The sequence below is a fragment of the Sinocyclocheilus rhinocerous genome, unplaced genomic scaffold (assembly GCF_001515625.1).
Source record: "Sinocyclocheilus rhinocerous isolate Xijiao unplaced genomic scaffold, SAMN03320098_v1.1 scaffold541, whole genome shotgun sequence".
Lineage (NCBI taxonomy): Eukaryota > Metazoa > Chordata > Actinopteri > Cypriniformes > Cyprinidae > Sinocyclocheilus > Sinocyclocheilus rhinocerous.
In genome coordinates, this window is record NW_015658519.1 from 2,274,358 (window position 1) to 2,293,191 (window position 18,834).

General features: G+C 37.4%; 1 protein-coding gene across 1 annotated transcript in view; it reads right to left on the reverse strand.

Moving 5' to 3' along the window:
* fam110b (family with sequence similarity 110 member B) overlaps window positions 1-11,329 on the reverse strand; it is a 40,562-nt gene extending 29,233 nt beyond the window's left edge. The window contains exon 1 of the mRNA XM_016531054.1: window positions 11,209-11,329. The gene's annotated coding sequence lies outside the window, so the exon portion shown is untranslated. The remainder of the gene's footprint in view (window positions 1-11,208) is intronic.
* Between the last annotated feature and the right edge of the window lie 7,505 nt (window positions 11,330-18,834).

Here is an 18,834-nt window from a genome sequence, read left to right on the forward strand (position 1 = left end):
AGTAACGTTAGTATCCATGTTGTTTTCATATTCTGACTTAAAAGCACAACTCGGGAAATGAGACATCCAAGGAGCATGTGAATGCTGCAGATACACTTGCTTTGATGGAAACAGGTAGCCTACCATCAGCTAGCAACATTAAACATGCTTAAATTAAAATACCTAAATCTAAACTTCCCTTGTAAAGCAAGCAAAAACCTGTTGTCCAACAAAAGAGAACATTATAGCGTTTTTACTCTACAACACCTGTCAAATGGTTCTTTTTGTGATCTGATGTGGCCTCTTGTCACAGAATGAGGCAGAGAATATATTCTATACTGTAATAAAGGCTATGTCGATTAGCAATGGATTATAAATATAGCACCCTTAATTATGAAAATACCAGAGATGGCTTGTCACAGTCAAGTGTTTATTGATAGATATAAACGTTTTGAATGATGAAACACAGTTACAGAGATAAGGATCATCATCAATTTTAATACTTCTGTGATGCATATGTGGTGTGTCCCATACTCGGAATTTGTGCTTTGCATTTCATCCAAGTGCACACACAGCACACCCCGCAAACACACATCCGGAGCAGTGGGCAGCCATTTGCTGCGGCACCCGGGGAGCAGTTGGGGGTCCGGTGCCTTGCTCAAAGGTCTCACCTCAGTCGTGGTATTGAAGGTGGAAGAGAGCGCTGGTAATTCACTCAAGCGGACAATCCCCTCCTTTGGGAGACCAACCAAAGTCTTAACTTTTATAAAGAATATCTCTTTGGATTTGAGACTTTAGTCTTTGCAACTTTACAGATCTTCTTTATGCACCAAGAGCTTGTAACACTCCAAAGAGAAAGGAAAAATTGAAGTCGCATCATATGACCCCTTTAAAGTATCGGTTCAGGCACCGTTTAAGCACCAGCAGTTTTAAAAGTATCCATTTGTCATCGTAAAAAACTTAAACGATACCCAACCCTACTCGCCACGGACCAATGGCAGTTCAAAAGGGTTTACCAACCAGAGCAAACTTTTGCTTGAATTAAAAAAAAAATTTGCTAAAATGTAGCTTGAAGTAGGCCTATTTCGGACCCTTTATAATAATGTCTTAATAAAAACACAAAAAGCTTTGTTTAAAGGGATAGTTCATACAAAAATGAAATTCTGTCATCATTTACTCACTCTCATGTTGATGCAAAACCTTGTGACTTTTTCTGTGGAACACAAATCATTTTATGAATATCTGAAAAGGATCATTAAATACAGCAGCAGTACATTTTGCTACCTAGTGGACTGGAGTGTGAAGTAGTATGCAATGGTGCACAGGAGAGCAATAGTGTCAGCTATGATTTTATTATTTATATGATTAAAAAAATATTGGGTTGTTTTTCCACCAAAACCAATTGGAAAATTATCAGTGTGCTATATGCACTTTTTTGCTGACGCTCTGCTTTATTAAGCATTAATCACAATGGTGAGTCACAATTTAGTAAACTGCGCTAAATTAGCCCAAACATTCATTTAATAATCTCCTTTTGAGTTCTTCAGAAGAAAGAAAGTCATACAGGTTTAAAACAATATTGGGCGAAAGATTTGATGACAATTTTTATTTGGCAGTAGCTAATCAATTTCTTCTTGAAGGGTTGGGGATATAATATATAATTATCTCAATAACAAACAAAAATAACAAAAGTCAAAGGAAATGTCCCAACACTACAGAAAAACAAACATTTATGTGTGTACATACTAGGGCTGCCCTCGACTAAAGATTTTTACATTTTACAGACGTTTATATTAATAAACCATAAATCATAGTAATGAGTGTTTAATTGCCTATGTAGCGCACGAATAAAGTTTTCCACACAGCGCACCGGCAGAAGTAATTATTATGAATGCATCAGGGGGAAAAGCAGGGAGACTGCCTTAACATTTTAATAATTCGTTGATAACCAGTGTTTGCTGTATTTTCGGCTGCAGTGATGAATTGACGATCTCCTCAGTGGATGCGCCTATATTAATGTTTCATACAGATCACATAACCTGAGAATAGTTGTTTTCCATCTGAATTGGTTTGTTTAAAAGCAGGCATTTCACTTTCTATAGATAGACTATAATTCTTATGCCTGAGGCAAGTATACACGGAGTTTCGTTTTATTATTTGACGTGCTCAAGTTCAAAGACCGTGATGAGACGGCAGAACGCGCACCCTGTTTGCTTTCATTATTTTACAAAATCACAAAGTTTTTTGTTGATGTTGTTATTGTGACTGCACACACAAAAAAAAGAGTCTTTAAAGCTTACAAAGATGTATAACTCCTATTTGTATGACCAAAAAATTTTAAGCGCAAAGTGATCACACCGGCGCGCGCTTCCTCATTCCGCACAAACACTGAAATAGCGCACATTTTTATAGGTTAACGTTAGAGCGAGCAGCCATGTGAAGCTGCTACTACTTACATGTTTCAGATGATAATCCATATTTGAGGTCGATGAATGATAGGCCAGTGTTTGGATGCCCTGGCCGATGTACTGAATATTACCGCACATAACAGCTGTTAACGATCTTTCGTCGCAGAATGCATGACTTCGCCACTTCCTGTGGATTTTTTTTTTTCTGCGACTTAGCGACTAAAAAAAAATTTGGTCAACTAAGCCTTTTCTCGTCGACTAACGATTAGTCGACTATTAGGGGGCAGCCCTAGTACATACACAGGCTACATATCTGCATTTCTGCCAATACTGTGCCACCATGAGAATTGGCATTTGGATTGTGCTAATGCACTGCCACTTGAACCCACCCTGGGAATTGGGCACAATTTTACCCTGGACAGGATTGACTCAGACAGAGTGATTTATACGTCTGCACAACCTCCAGGGTGCATTAACTGGACACACCACCATGTATTTGCTGTTAGATGCCCAGCGGGTGAGCTAGTAGTTACTATAACAGTCTAACCCCATCACAAAACGGCCTAGTCATCAGAAGAATACCGCACATTTCATATGATGTAAAGCAGCTGTTAGATACTAGCTGACGTAACCATTGCTGAAAGAAATAATGCTAAAATATAGCACAAACAATGCCAAGTAAATAAGCACCTGAAATGAGATGGCAGCAGAGACAGTAATTCATCTCTTCTCTAGTCTAGCACACTCTGGACGACGTGAAATAGGTCAGCGTTTGAGTGCTATTGTCGTATTTGAACTATTCACAGATCCGCTTCTCTTTTTTTATTCCTTTATTGTTGATCTGTAAAAGCAGTCATATGAACACAAGATGGCAGATGATGTAAACTGCAGACATTTTATTCATTCTTCTAGACATGCTGCACTAATAAATGAGTGATGGGGAGGATTTTTCATTTTGGGATGAAGCCTTGAGAATTTAAGCATTCCTAAAATGGAGGGCGATTGTGCTTCTCTCACACATGTAAGGCTAATCCTATTGTTTGTGTTGAAAACGTCTGAATGATACTGGAGACTGAAACAGGAAAGAAATAATAATATGACAAAAAAATCCTCACAAGCTCAATGTTTTTTCTTCACATGGAAAGAGTTAGGTGTAGGAATCTCAGAAATTGCTTGGATCTTACCGTGAACGCCACCATGGCATGTTTAACTGTAATTAAGAGCCCCTTTCCTAAATACGAACACAAATCACAGGTCCATGCATGCTTTTCATTCTGTCCAGAGGATTTGGGTCACATTTTAATCCTGCAGTCAGACAAACCTCACAGAGTTCAGCAGTTAATTACTTTAAATCGACATTACTTTTATAATGCACTCTGCTTATTTACATAATACATGTTACATTGTATTATAATTAATTAAACATTCATATTTCATTGTTGATTCTTTTATGAAACATTTATGAGCGCTTCTCCCGACTACAGACATTTAAATGTCCCAGGGGTTGATTTCTATTAAAATTTTATTATTAAATATTAAAATGTCAACATCTTTCTGTTTGTTTTATAAAGGTCAAACTATCTATCAAACATTTAACCCAGTCTTTATTTATTTCTGCTACATTTCAAACGCAAATTTATATACAGATTTAATTTTTTTATTTATTTATTCATTTATGTATTTATTTAGTTTTATTATTATTATATAAAAAAATTTTTTTGCCATTTGTGCCATTTGGTGCTTGTGTCATTTATCAATTTTTTAAGTTCAACAGTCCCACAACAACTATTTTGACCCCCAAAAAGTTTGTTTGCTTATTATTATTATTTATTATTATTACTGTTTTACCAATGTGACTACAGTGTAAGCAAATAGCATGCCTAAAATGAAATATGAGCAAAGACAACACAGAAGTCAAATCAAGAAAACAATAAAATTTCAATTGAATATTAATATTTCTGAATATTTCTTACTATAATTTCCAATCAAGCTACAATTCTGTAAAATTACACAAAGCATGGAAATTAGGGATGCACCGATACCGATACTGGTATCGGTATCGGGCCCGATACTGGCCTCCTGTACTCGTACTCGTACTCGTTAAAATGCCCCGATACCAAACGCATCCCTAATGGAAATGAATCTGAATCATATAAAAATACATACAGTGGCATGTGAAAGTTTGGGAACCCCTTGCAGAATCTGTGAAAATGTGAATAATTTTAACATTCACTGATGCTCCAGAAGGAAACACGACGCATTAAGAGCCGGGGGGTGAAAACTTTTTGAATTTGAGCAAGTATCTTCTGTTGCTTCCGAAGGGCAGTACTAAATGGAAAAAAATGATATTTCAACAAAATAAGAAAAATTTTGACATCTTCATCCTGTTCAAAAGTTTTCACCCTTAATGCTCTTAATGCATCGTGTTTCCTTCTGGAGCATCAGTAAATGTTTGAACCTGTTTTAATAGTTGTGTTTGAGTCCCTCAGTTGTCCTCAGTGTGAAAAGATGGATCTCAAAATCATACAGTCACTGCTGGAAAGGGTTCAAATATGCAAAAGATGCTGGAAAACTGAAGAATCTGCAGGACACAGAGGATTTTTCATAAACATCTTTTATGTAAAATATCTTACTTAGGAGTCAGGACAGTACTAAATAAAAAATAACATGTATTTTGCATGATCTCTCTTATTTTTAGGGCTGAACGATTAATTGCATTTGCGATAATATCGCGATATGAAAAAACGCGGTTTTTCAATCGCAGAGGCTGCGATTACACTTGGTCACGTGACACGCGAGAGTAAAGAGGTGTGTTCGACTTGAAGATCGATCAGTGTATGACATCAAAGTACGGCGAGAGAAAGCATAAGGATTTTTCAATGTTTCAAGTGATGCAGGTGTTTTTTTCCCTGTAGGTTTTTTTAATTAAAAAAGAATTAATTTTTCATAATGTTTAGGGGGTGGGCAGATTTTTTTTTTTATAGGTTTAAAGGGGGGCGCGACCAAAAAAGTAAAAGTTAAAGTTAACAGACAGTGTTTAAAAAGTGCAGTCCACATGTTTACATATGTTTATTACAGTGACTTTGAATTACCTAAAGTAGTGTGGTAATGCAACAGATTTGTTTTTATATTTCTGCAGTCTACTTTAGTTTGTGTGATTTGTTACTGACTTTCATATTAATGTTTACACCAGGCTTATTTGTCAGTGCTTTATGTTGTCATAACTATTACATGCTTACAAGGTTGGAAGTTCAACAAATCAGTCAATATACTACTGTGATTGTAGTTGTTAAATAAAAATGTCATTCATATCAATTCATGCATCACCTAATTTCATCATAACATATAGGCCTGGCCTACAGAAAAGAACATTTATGTTTAATCTATCTAATATTGTATTGGTCATACTATACAATGATTTATAGCTTGTCTTTGTTGAATAATACAGAACATAAAGAGCTTTAAAAAATAATTGCATATTAAATCGCAATTGCAATATTGTTAAAAAAAAAAAAAACATCACAATTAGATTATTTTCCAAAATTGTTCAGCTCTACTTATTTTGTTAAAATTATTCACATTTTCACAGATTCTGCAATGGGTTCCCAAACGTTTGCATGCCACTGTATTTTTCAAACATTGTTAGTTGACAATTTAACTTAAGTTTGAGGTATGCGTTTTATGTAAGTCCACCAAAAATGCTCTTAGTTAAAGAATCACCCTCATATGTGATTGTTATATATTATTCCAATATTTAAGCAAATCCTAGGAAATTAATTATGAGGGAAGCATTTACGGTCAAAATATTTAAAGTTGTGAACAACAATACCAACATTCATAACTGATTATTGAGAATACAGTGACAGCTATTCCCTGCTCTGCATCCATATACATCATCTCTTTTAGCCGGTAAAAGCAGGATATTAGAATTCTGCCTCAAATAAAGATCATCAGCTAGACAGAGACCTATTGAATGATTTCTAATAATCCTCCGGAAGTGGGAGAAAGAATGTGACCTGGCACCAAACATCAGTTCACAGTGTGTGTGCCATCTGCTGTGGAGCACCTCCATAGGGCTGCTTTCATCAACACCTTCTGTTGAGCTGTTCACACTCACAGCAGTGTGGCCTTAATCCTTCATCAGCTGACCCAGCGTTGGGCCACTTTAATTGCAAAAATATTTCTCAGGAGCCTGTAAACAAGATGCAATCGCATTTCTCTATGATATGAGTCGACAAGGCCTTAGTTGGAGTAAGTGCTGAGAGATTCAATAAAGGCCTGATCTGCTGTGCTTATGCAAGGATTTTATTTGTCGATGCTTTCTGTAAAATCAAAGCAATATTTAGTAACAGAGCCTGTAAAATGTCTGCAGCAGTTATGTAAGAATAGGGCCTCTAAATCTATGAGCCCAAAACAAGACATTAAAAAAAAAGCAATAAAGCCATAATGGTTTGGGATTGTGGCCACATACTAGGGTTACATGAGGAGGACAAAGATGGAGACCAGGGATTGGGACCATATTATATTCGTTGATCATTTATTTGTGTTTTTATGCCTTTCAAACGTAACATTTGGTTTCTGATATTTATAAAACTACCGATGGGTCACACTGGCTAACCAGTTGAATACTTTTGATATTTTCAGCATTGCAACTTGAATTAGCAGCTAACAGTTTGTTGTGATTTTACTGTTAGACAGTTTGTACTGAACCTAGCATTCCTGTAGTTCAAATAGAGCAACACCAAGGACATGGGTTCAATTTTCAGGGATTTCGTTTTTTGCTATTAACCAATAATTGCTGTAAGTTTCTACAATACCAATACTAAATATTTAAAATATCTAAATTTATAATATAATATAATATAATATAACATAATATATAATTATTATTTCATTATTTATAATATAATTTAATTAATTATATAAAAATTATCTATATTTATATTTAAAACAATATAAAAATAACTGTAAACTAAAAATCAATCATTTTAACTATTAATTTAGACAATTTTCTAAAAGCCAAAAATTGAATTTAGGCATTAAAATATTATAATGTACAGTATGAAAATGGATGTTCGTTCTGAGATTTGCTAAATATCACATTTAATAGTGTTATTAAATTTGTTTTGTGTTTTTGAAGATGAACTTTAAGTGAGTGTTAGATGATAGCAAAGACAATCTAAATACAAAATAAGAGAAGTTTGCATTTATTGAACATTTAATTCAAATTAGCCAAACAGCCAATAATCAACAGGACAAATATATTATGTATCCCTATTTGATTTACAAAAGAAAACATAATATTTAATGAAAAACAAAATTTATTTATTTCTAACATCAAATATGTTGCTAAAAATAATATAAATACAATAAAATATAACATTTATGGCAGGGAGGCTGATAATATTATTAAGGCAAGTACAAATCTGACCTGACTGGATCAGCAGAAAAAGAATCATTATTATTGAGCACTCTAGACTTCAAAATCAGAGCTTGGATAGTCATTATGCATGCAGACAAAAGAGCGGTGGTTCTGCTGACAGGACACCTGTACTCAGCAGCATCATAAAAACCTTTCACAATCTTTGTGTTGTCTTTTGTGACTAACACACCACCTTCTCTGAGGACCCTTTAAAGCAGACCAGTGGCACATCCTGAACAGAAGAGTATGGCGCCTACGTACTCACGTGCACGTACCCAGACACAAACACACGCCACGCCTGGGCACATTACAAAGGCCTGCTGGGGGTCAGGCTATGCAGCTGCGGCCCCTATTGACGTGAAGAATCAGACAGATGGGCCAAAACCGCCCCAGGAGAATAAACAATACAAAGGCAACATGAAACCACAATAACGCAACCTGGGCACAAAAGTGTTTCATCACCAGTAATAACTACTCGGTAAGAGGGCATCCAAACTAGTCAGCATTGTTGTGAAATCGGTAAAGCTACTGGCCCTGGTGGATATTCATTGATCTTTATTATAAAAACTCACAGAACAATGTCTATTACTTCAAAACTCTGAACCAGGATCACATTTGTGATAGTGTGATTACCTGTAATAAATAAATAACTGCAAGGTTTAACCTTAAGGCCAAATACAGTGAAAGGGCAATCACCTCCATGTCAAACTAGATCTGGGAAACATCAAGCTTGGTTGTTCGATATTATATACTTTGGAATGTAGTGAAGTAAAATTTTCTCAAAATAAAAACACTCAGATGAAGTACAGGTACTTGGAAAATGTACTTAAGTACAGTAATAAAGTATATACTTTGTTACTGTCCGCTACTGCTTATGTGACCTGTGCTGGCAAAATGAGTCACAAATAACCAAAAAATTATAGTTGTCTCTGCATATTAATCTAAGGCATGATAAAGTATACTTCAAAACATAATACATATATAAGGCATATAAGGAACTGCATGATAGACGCAAATGAACTAGGCTGCAGAAAGGGAACAAAGCCACCGTCTAAAAGAAAACACGATTGAATTCAGCATTAGCTTTCGCAAGGGTAAAAAGAGGGAGGCTTTGAAAGGCTGATATACCTACTGGATTTAATTACTCTCATGATTTATCCTGTGACTCACTGCTCATACTGTGAGATGACGGAAAATGCCCAAGACTTTCCACATGTCAACAACAAAACTCACCCTGAATGACCCACTGGATCATCCGCTTAAATTATGATCCGATCGCAGCTGGCTCGACCATGTAATGCAAGGTGCCAATATGATGTCAAAATCTGTCAGCTATTCATAGACTGCTCCGCCGTTGTTGTTTTTTTTAAGACAATCCCTGAACCAAAGTGGAGACTGTACTAAAGTCCTTTATTTCCTCAAGCCCTGAGAGCAGTGCTGACAAAGACTCTAACTGCATTTTCATCTGTTACCTCTAAACGCAGTTCATTTCCGCATCTCTGCTGAAGTCATCATGGCATTTCTCATATAATCATGGCTTTACAATCCCATGACACTGTTCCAGCTCTGCTCTTTTCATTCCACATCCCTTCTTACACCACTGAAGAAGACAGAGCGCTGCATTCCAGTTGTGTTATTACAGACTTCTGTAAGTTTGATGCAATGTAGCTTGTAACCAAATTGCAAAATGGGCAAACGGACTAATTAAACGCATAAAGTTAATCAAAAATTGTATAAAACACTACTTACATTACCTAAACCAGCTGTTTTGATTCAAAACCTAGCATTTGGCAACCCAACTCACTAATCAAAACTGTTTGGCGTATAAAAGTTACAAAAATGTTCTTAAACCAAACATGACATGTATTAATATTGCCATGAACTTTATAGGTCCAACGATAAGAAAAATATTAATGACATTTGTGCCGAAATGGAGTTTAACTGGACACAAATTATTTAAGATAGGACACATTCAGAAATGCTTCCTCTTCCCTTTGGCTACATCTGAGTTAAACACATAGCGAAAAACGGAAAATGTAGGCAGAGACTTTTTTCAGAGGTTTTATTTACTGGCTGTTATTTGGATTGAGGCAGATAAGAATGCAGATATGAATTAAGTTTGCAGTTGACTGTAAGAAAGGACTAAAAAGTGGACTAAATGGTTAGAGAAGTCCAGCATACATCACTAGAGAGAAGTCGTTTTACCGGAAGATCCGGAAGGAATATGAGGTAAAAAAATAAATAAAAAATCATAATGCATAGATAAATTGTTCACAATATGCTCAATGACATGCACTTAAAAATGTACAATGAACAATTATATTGTTAGATGTAGGGGTGTTTTTATTTGCATTTAACATTGTTTCCCTGCTATCCATAACCTGTGACCTAGCGTTTGGGTTTAAACTACTTTATTGAGGAAACCAACAAAGATTTAATTAAAAAGTGGTTAGTTCATTGTGCTCAGAACAGGCATTAGTTTGCGGTTGCTCAACCCGAATAACCTAATATAGTGAGATTTTGGCTAATGACTAATGCACGAAACAAGAATTTTGAGACGCAAGTTCTAACTTCGTATGACCATTGCCTTAAGCAGCTATCCTAATCCAAACAGACAGCATATTCCAAACAAACAGCCTTTAAATCTGGTTTGAGCAGCTGTATTTTATACAAGAACTTTTTAGAAACACAACAGGTCTTCAGTGCCACATTTTGCACTGCAATGACAAACCAGTGGATGTCTGGATGTCATTTTGGCTCGTCTGATACCCTTCAAACCTCTATTAGAAGCCTAGAATGATCCAAGACATAAACAAAATATAAAAAATAATATCATATTTAAGGGACAAACATATGGAGGGAATTAAAAGAACAAGGCATTTATGAGACTATGTGTTTGGCATGCTGGAACTACATTAGTAACGGTCCTAATAGACAATCAATAGCCCAGTTAACATATTACAAGAAGCCAGACTCATGCATCTACATTATCAGACAGTTACAACAGAGAAAACAAACTCATATGTGGAAGAAGAAAAAAACCCTCTTGCTATTTGAAGCATATTGTCTGTCTCCTCATGACAACAGCAGAATTTCCACCTTTTGCTGCAAAATGCAGTTACGAAGAAGAATATAATGCAAACACTAACTTTATTCGGTAAATGACTCTTTAAATATGCTGCTTGTACATTAAAATCCCTGAAGATAAAAGCAACACTGCAAAATCACATGCAACATGTCATTGGCAGTGTTCACGTCCATGGAATTTGGATGTCTGCAGTTGGACAATAGGAGAGGGATGCTAGACTGTTATTGAATGGGCTTCTATGAGCTCTAAACAGACACTGACGCATCCTAAATACAGCGTTAAATAAAACGATATTTACAACAAGAACTTACCTTTGTGATCTGCGTGTAAACACTTCAAATTAATGAGGATGCTGCGGTATATTTCCGTGCTCTTTCGCTGTCGACTGGAGCTGAAAACCTTGCGTTGGGCAGCACCTACCAGCTTCTTGAATCCCACTGCATCATGAGCCTTAGATCAAGAATAGACCGTTGTGCGAAAGAGGGGGGATCGGTCAAACAGGCTTTATCATTTCCCCTTAATATCATTAGTTGATGTTCAGTTTTATAGTATAGGAAATAATATAATAGTTGCATAATAAAAAGATCAAATATGCAGTATATACACTCTTTGTACATGACTTTTCACTACTAAATGAACAGTTCACTCCCGTTTTCAAAATACCTCGGTCCAATTTTCTTAAAGGGACCGCTACGGTTACCACATACAGCTGATGAGCGCAGTTTGCGGTCCGTTACATGAAATGTCAAACGTAAATAATGAACTTGACCTCTGGGTAAAATTAATACTGTTAAACACCCTGATGTTTTTAGACAGGTGTTTCCGTTTTTTGTGTACTGTATTTTAATATTTTAAGAAAACTAAAACGAAGAAAATGTATGACTAATGCTTTTAGAATATCAATGCTTACACCTTAATGCTTATAGGCCTACGTTACTTTTATTTAAAATTATTATTGTTATTTCATTTTATTTATAGGCACCTTACATGACACTCAAGGACACCTTACAACAAAACAATCAACATTAAACAATAACCATTATTACAGCCTAACAGACCAAATACAAACAATCACATACAAGTCTAACAAGATGGGTCTTAAGACAATATTTAAAAACAATAAGACTTTCACTGTGTAAATTATTAACTTACACGTTAATTGACAAAATATTATTATTATTATTATTATTTTGAAAGGGACCATCTACAAAATTAAACAAAGATTAGATTATTTTATTTTATTTTACTTCACTTTATTTTATTTATTACTATAGAGTCTCTGTAATGTGTCTGGCAAAAACATGACACATTATAAGACAAATCCATTGCACGAGTCATGCCATCTTTAGGCTAGGATTGGATGTGATGAGCTCTTTAATAGGAAAAGTTCAAATGATTTATAAATAAAGTACAATATTTGTTCAATGGTCAGAATAATTCAGCTTGTTTAAAGAGCTTCTTTTTTCATGTATTCCTACCTCATCATGTCTCATCTTCTAAACAAAGAAACTTTCACTGAGAATAAAAGGGGAGATGGGATCTGTAAAAATGTAGCACAATCCATAATGTTGTATTGTAACATTTGCTGCTATTGATCCTGTCACATTCAATTTGAAGAACTACTCAATAAAGTCCTTGAAACTGTGGTTATTCATCACTTATTCATCAGTGCATGTAACACATGACTGTCATCAAATAATCCTCTTTAACTCTTTTCCTTGCATGTTCAAAGAGGAAAAACATTCAACATTAAGAGATATTAGTGATATTTCACTCTCAAAGGGGGACTGTTAGCGGCACAGGCTTCTAAGGGGTTTCACTTCACAGACCTTCCTGTTACCAAGCAACAGCTAAACTGAGCTGAAAATTGGAATTCTTGTTGTCAGGCAGAGGCAGACTCAGCATCATTTTACATCACTAAACTCAAGACATATCAACAATTGTTGCACATTTAAGAAATCTGAGTTCATCACATTTATAAGAAATAATATAAGCTTAATTATAACAATAAAAAATGACCTCATCTCAAAAGGGCCGATGTTGCCCTACATTTTTGTCACTAATCAATGAGTACCTGATTCTGCATGTTACAAAAGAAATGATCTATGTATTTTCTCAAATTTACACCAGATATGGAATGATGGTGCAATATGTATTATTGTTGTTTTCTTTCTTCATCAGGCTTTGATTCATAAATATGCTCATTGTAAATGCTGAGTGAGGCATTAGCATATGCTCTCTGTATGTGGGTTTGTTGTTCCAAAAGAACTACATGCTGCGCTGAAGGAGCCGCCAGACATTGTGTTGACACTGAGAGAGCAGATTACGAGTGACATTCAGCCTCTAGTCCCATGAGGCAAAGCCCTAGCTGACCCACTCTTGAACCAGCCGCCAGTACTATTACATATGCTTGATTCCAAGCTCCTGAAATACAAAGTGATTTTTTTTTAATTAAGCTGATTTAGTCCAACACATTATCAGTTTATTGCCATTTTTACACTGTAAAGGCACATGAACGCTTATGTGAGAGTGCATATAGCAGGAAAAGGTGCATTTACAGTTTAATGATGCACAGATGTGGCATAAAAGCACTTGTGCAGAAATTAGTTGTTTACTGTTATTAATGTTATTTAAATTAATCTTAAAATTTTAATTTAATGTTTTAAATATGAAATAATGAAAACAGAAACACACACATATATAAACATAAATATACATAATACCTAAACATAAACCTATGATAAAGCTATGAAAAACACCTAAACATGAACCTATGAGCATGTTACAAAAGAAAATTTCTGTGCATTTCTAAAATTTACATCAGAACTAATATGGAATGGTCATGCAATAGCAATATATATTATTATTATCACACACACACACATACACACACACACATATATATATATATATATATTTATTATTATTTTTTTAAATGTAGCATTATATCATAAAAAAGAGATCCATTACTTTAAAAAAAAAAAAATCCGAAAAGAAAAGCATGAAAAATTAAAACAGAAAATAAAGCTGAAAATGTACAGAAATCAGATATAGGGCAATTTAACACAAAAAAAAATATTAAAAAGGATGATCCAAATATAAAACCTTACATACAAGGCAATTTATCTGATTATTAAGATAAACTACAAATACGTTTGAAGTGCATACCACAATGCTCATGTGATTTAAACCCGTGAAAAATGTATTCATGCAAAAAGGTCTGAGTTGCAAATCCGCTGGAAAACCACAAAAGTGGAAAAGTGTAGTTTCTCGTTGAGTCATGCACTCGGATAAATATTTTCATCCATAAGGAGCCGTGTTCTCCTTTGTTTAATTTTTATTCCACTTTCTGGGCCACAAGTTGTGGCGAAACTGTAGTGAAGCTCAGAATATATCAGTCATCTCAGAGTTCTGTTCAAAACAGAATGACCCAGAGCTATGCAGACTGACTGGTTTGATTCTCCACATCAATCTGCTTCTCTGTATCCCTGGAGTACTTTGAATAATGTCAGTAAAATGCACCATTTTAGTCTAAAATATGATACAGCTTAACCGTTTATGCAGTGCTAAATGAAATGCTTCAGGGCACATTTGCTACCACAATATTGAACAATCAATATCAATAATGACTTTGGGATTCATTTAAAGGTCTGATGGATAAAGCTTGGTGGATCTTCAGCGTTTGCTGAATCAGTTGCAGGTTCCCTTTTCAACAGGCAGCATCTGCAACCAATCCAAAACACTATGTAGGTCAAGTTCCCACCACCCTTCATAAAGACTGGTTGAGCATTGGCACATCCACAAAATCTCTTGCTCTCATTACACAAAGGGATTTCAGCTAGTGCTCGGTGTCGAACCATTCCCACAACTGGAACGAAACAAATAGAACCTCAAATCTGAGGACATTAACAAGAAATAAATGTGCATGAGGTCATGATCAGGAGAGAAAGGAAAGCAAGAACTGAATTGAACTATGAGAGCGGATTGGGATAAACGAGAGGATTCTAGAAACAGAAAATCTCATTTTCACTGTTTATGCTTTGTTTCATTCCACATTCCTTATAACAGCAGCCTCAATGATCATACAACACCGACAAGCCCTCATGCAGTTCTTGCTTTTCTACTGAAACAGCAGCCCAGCCAGGAGACTGAAACACTCCAGCGAAATACAGAGATGGACGGAGAAACAGTGAGGGATGAGAGAGTCAGAATTTCTTATTCAGCAATACTGAGTACAAAAAAGCTTTTATCCCATACATCTGCATCACTTCGACGGACACTGGCCGACACAAGCAAGGCTTTGTCAGGAAAAACTCTCGGGCAAATATCAGAATCAGCGCATATAGTCAGCCCCACTTGATGTTTTGAACAAAGGTCGTCTTCGGGTTATGCTCACAGCGCAGTGAAGAGAGGTCAAAGTGGTGTTGATATTTTGCCAATATCAGTTGGAGCAACTTGCTGTTCTTGTGTAGCTTAATCCTACAATATGTTCCTCTGAGAGAAACCCCCTCTGAGCGTTGGCTGTATTGTGTGTGTTCCACATGTTTGGGACAAAAGTGCAATGAGCAGACGGGGTGGAAAGAGGTCTTTTTATATGAATGTTCCATTTAGTGTGTATATAAAGCACAAACATTTTCCAGGTATGAAAATAGGCCTAAATAGGGAGTTATAAGTACTATGTTTTTGAAAGAAGTCTCTTATGCTCACCAAGGCTGCATTTATTTGATCAAAATAAACTGTCATTTATTCCTGTGATGGCAAAGCTGATTTTTTAGCAGTCAGTCTGAATGGGCCACAATGGGGCCACCAACAGCAAACGCTCCACTCTGTCCGACCATACTCTGAACAGAACCACTGGCAGCAGCCGGATCGGAGGAAAAGCATAGAGGTACGAGGTACGACCACAGCTGTGTTGTCCATCCTGACTAGAACGTGGCAACCCTTCAATTGAGGTAAAAACTGTTTGAGAGCCAGAAAGACTGCCATTAGCTCCAAACGATTTATGTGCCAACTGCGATGTAGCTCAGTCCAAACTCCACGAACTGGGCGTCCTTGATGGACCGCCCCCCAGCCCATAAGGGACGCGTCCATCGCAATCATCTTAAGATGACAGAATGACCCCAGCTGGACCCCCTCTGAAGGAAATGGGGCCTCATCCATGGGCTCAGAGCACGGAAGCCCCTCCGGGTTACTGTAATTCCGCGGAGCGGGTGACAATGAGGTGAAATATTTTGGCTCTTGATCCACCACTGAAAGCAACTGAACCACAGGGGAAACTGCCGCCATCAGGCCCAACAGTCTGAGGCATAAACCTACGTGGACTAAGTGGCCTGTCCTGAATTGATTCAGATAGGTCTGTAATGACAGCACACGTGCGGGGGACAGATGTGCCCGCATTGTGAAAGTACTGTATGCATCCTTTAGATCGGGGTTACCGCATTTGACGAAGTCATCACCTGAGTTCCTTGCACAGGGCCCCGAAGTACCTGAGTGGCGGGGACCTCTGTAACAGGAAGACATCCAAACGCTCGATCGGGCCAGTTTATTGTTGTTGTTTTTTTGTAGCTGTCGTTATATTTATTTATCATTTTGAGCAGGAGTCCAGGATTCATCTGAAAAAAAAATTTTTTTAAATGCACCTACTAGGAAGAAGAGCAATAAGACGGCATTATAAAATGAAAAATTGCGCTTTGATTTTGAATGGCGAAGACGTGCTCACCCACAGACATTCACAGGTTCATTTTGAGGTATTAGCAAAACAACAAAGCTAATTCTTTGGTGATCTCGGACCGATTGTTTTGGCGCGGATCCGAGTGCGATTGCCGTGTTCACATATGCCCAAACGAACCGAGCTAAGGGGGGAAACGCGCCAGGTTCCGAAACAACGGGCCAGGTGTGAAAGCACCCTAAGTGCCAAGTCCATGGCTCGTCTGAACTCTTTAACTGCCTCGGGTGTCAGGCCTTCACCCTCATCCAGCTCCTTAAGTACATCAGCTTGATAAGCCTGAAGTACACCCATGGAACGAAGTGTAGCCGTGGCCTGTCCAGCAGCCATGTAAGATTTTCTGACTAAAGCGGAAGTAACTCTACACGGCTTGGACGGCAATAGGGGGCGAGACTTCCAGAATGGGGCTTAATTTGGCGCGAGATGTGCCGTAAGAGTCTCTTCAACGGCCGGCATCGTCGCATAATCGTGTTCCGCCATTTTAGAAATAGTAGCGAAATCAGCGGCAGCTGAATTAGTAATCCGCTCCGAGAACGGTTGTCTCCAAGACCTCAAAACCTCTTGGTGGAGGTCTTGGAAGAAGGGGAGAGGCCTAAGGAGCTGGGATGGAGTGCGGCTGGTTAACAATCGGTCGTCCAGTTTCGACTGGGCCTGATTTTGCGCCGGCTCGCTATCCCAATCTAACCCGAGCTTGTCTACAGCGCGCGTAACAACATCTAACAGCTTACTGTAAGATGGGGAAGTAAGTTTCTCCTGTCCACTTGGAGGGAGAGAGCTGCACAAATCACCGACTAAATCCTCCGAATCGGAGGCTGCTGTAGACAGCACGTCTTCGTGGGGAAGTACATTTCTCCTGTCCACTTGGAGGGAGAGAGCTGCACAAATCACAGATTAAATCCTCCGAATCGGAGGCCGCTGTAGACAGCACGTCTTCGTCATATGGCCCACAACCACAAGAAATTGAATCACAAGCTTCGGCGTTAAGCGCCGCCTGAGGATGTTTAAAGCCCAAACATAGCACGCACCTGTCCTGAGTGTCTCCTCCTGCGATGAACCTCTCGCACGGCTCAATGCATCTCCAGTAGCTCATCGTGTCCGCTAAAGAGGAGTAAACTGATCTTAATGTAAATAGCTGAGAACACGACGAAAAGAACGCTTTCCTACGGGCAACAGATGATCCGCTTCCTGAAGGAAATGAAATCTGATGAAATAGTGCGCAGCACGCTGATATAGCATACGTGACGTACGCGAGGGTCGGTGCTAAGCACTATTTGGCCAATGAAATTGGCATGATGGTATAAGGGCTTCAGACATTCGTCACACCGGAGGTGTTCCCATAGCGATGACGTCATCGCAGCATTGAAGTGAACCTATGAAAGGGAACAGTCCGTTATGCTGCTTGAGACTGCAAAGTTGTATTTCTTATATTATTTAAATGCATTGTCATAAGCACACTGGTTTGTAGTGCAAATAGTTTTACATGTCACTGCACTTTGTTATTGTTAGTTATTTACCTTGGTCTAGCTAATGAATCGGAAGTCTGCCACATTCTAATAAGAAAACTGCTAAATACGTCACATTATTTTGACTAAACATGGTGGATAAGAAATAATTATTTGAGTTGAAATTATCTTACCTGTATTTTATTTTAAAATTTCTTCTAAGAAAAAAGTAATCCATGTACAAAACACCTGGCCTACCAACAAGACAAACAATGAAACAACAGTGATAATAATACTGAAGTGCATTTTCAGTACAATGGATACGATTGACCAATGAGAATCAAGTTTTGCAAAGTGGGTGTAATAATTGTTCGCAACAAAAATGATTATAGATGATTTAAATATTACCAGGAATACCGCACAAAATGTTCTGAATGTTTATAGAAAGATCGTCATCTACCAGTGTGTGTGCCTGCATATGTTATTGTTTTGGATGAAAGAGGAATAGATAATGAGGTGTAATGGAAGAAATGTGCTAGGATGTTTCAAGAGCAGCAGTAACTGCAGGCGGAGCGCATATGGAATTCATCAGAGATGAGGAGTGTCTGCAGTCCTGTGCTTGGCAAAGGATCTGCCACAACTACTGCCCCTGGACGGCTAGTATGGTTTTACTCAACCTGAGAGGGGGAAAAAAACGTGAAAATCAGTTCAATTTTCCCATGCACAATGAGTCACAGATAGCATATTGTTTTTGTGTATGCTTTTGGAGT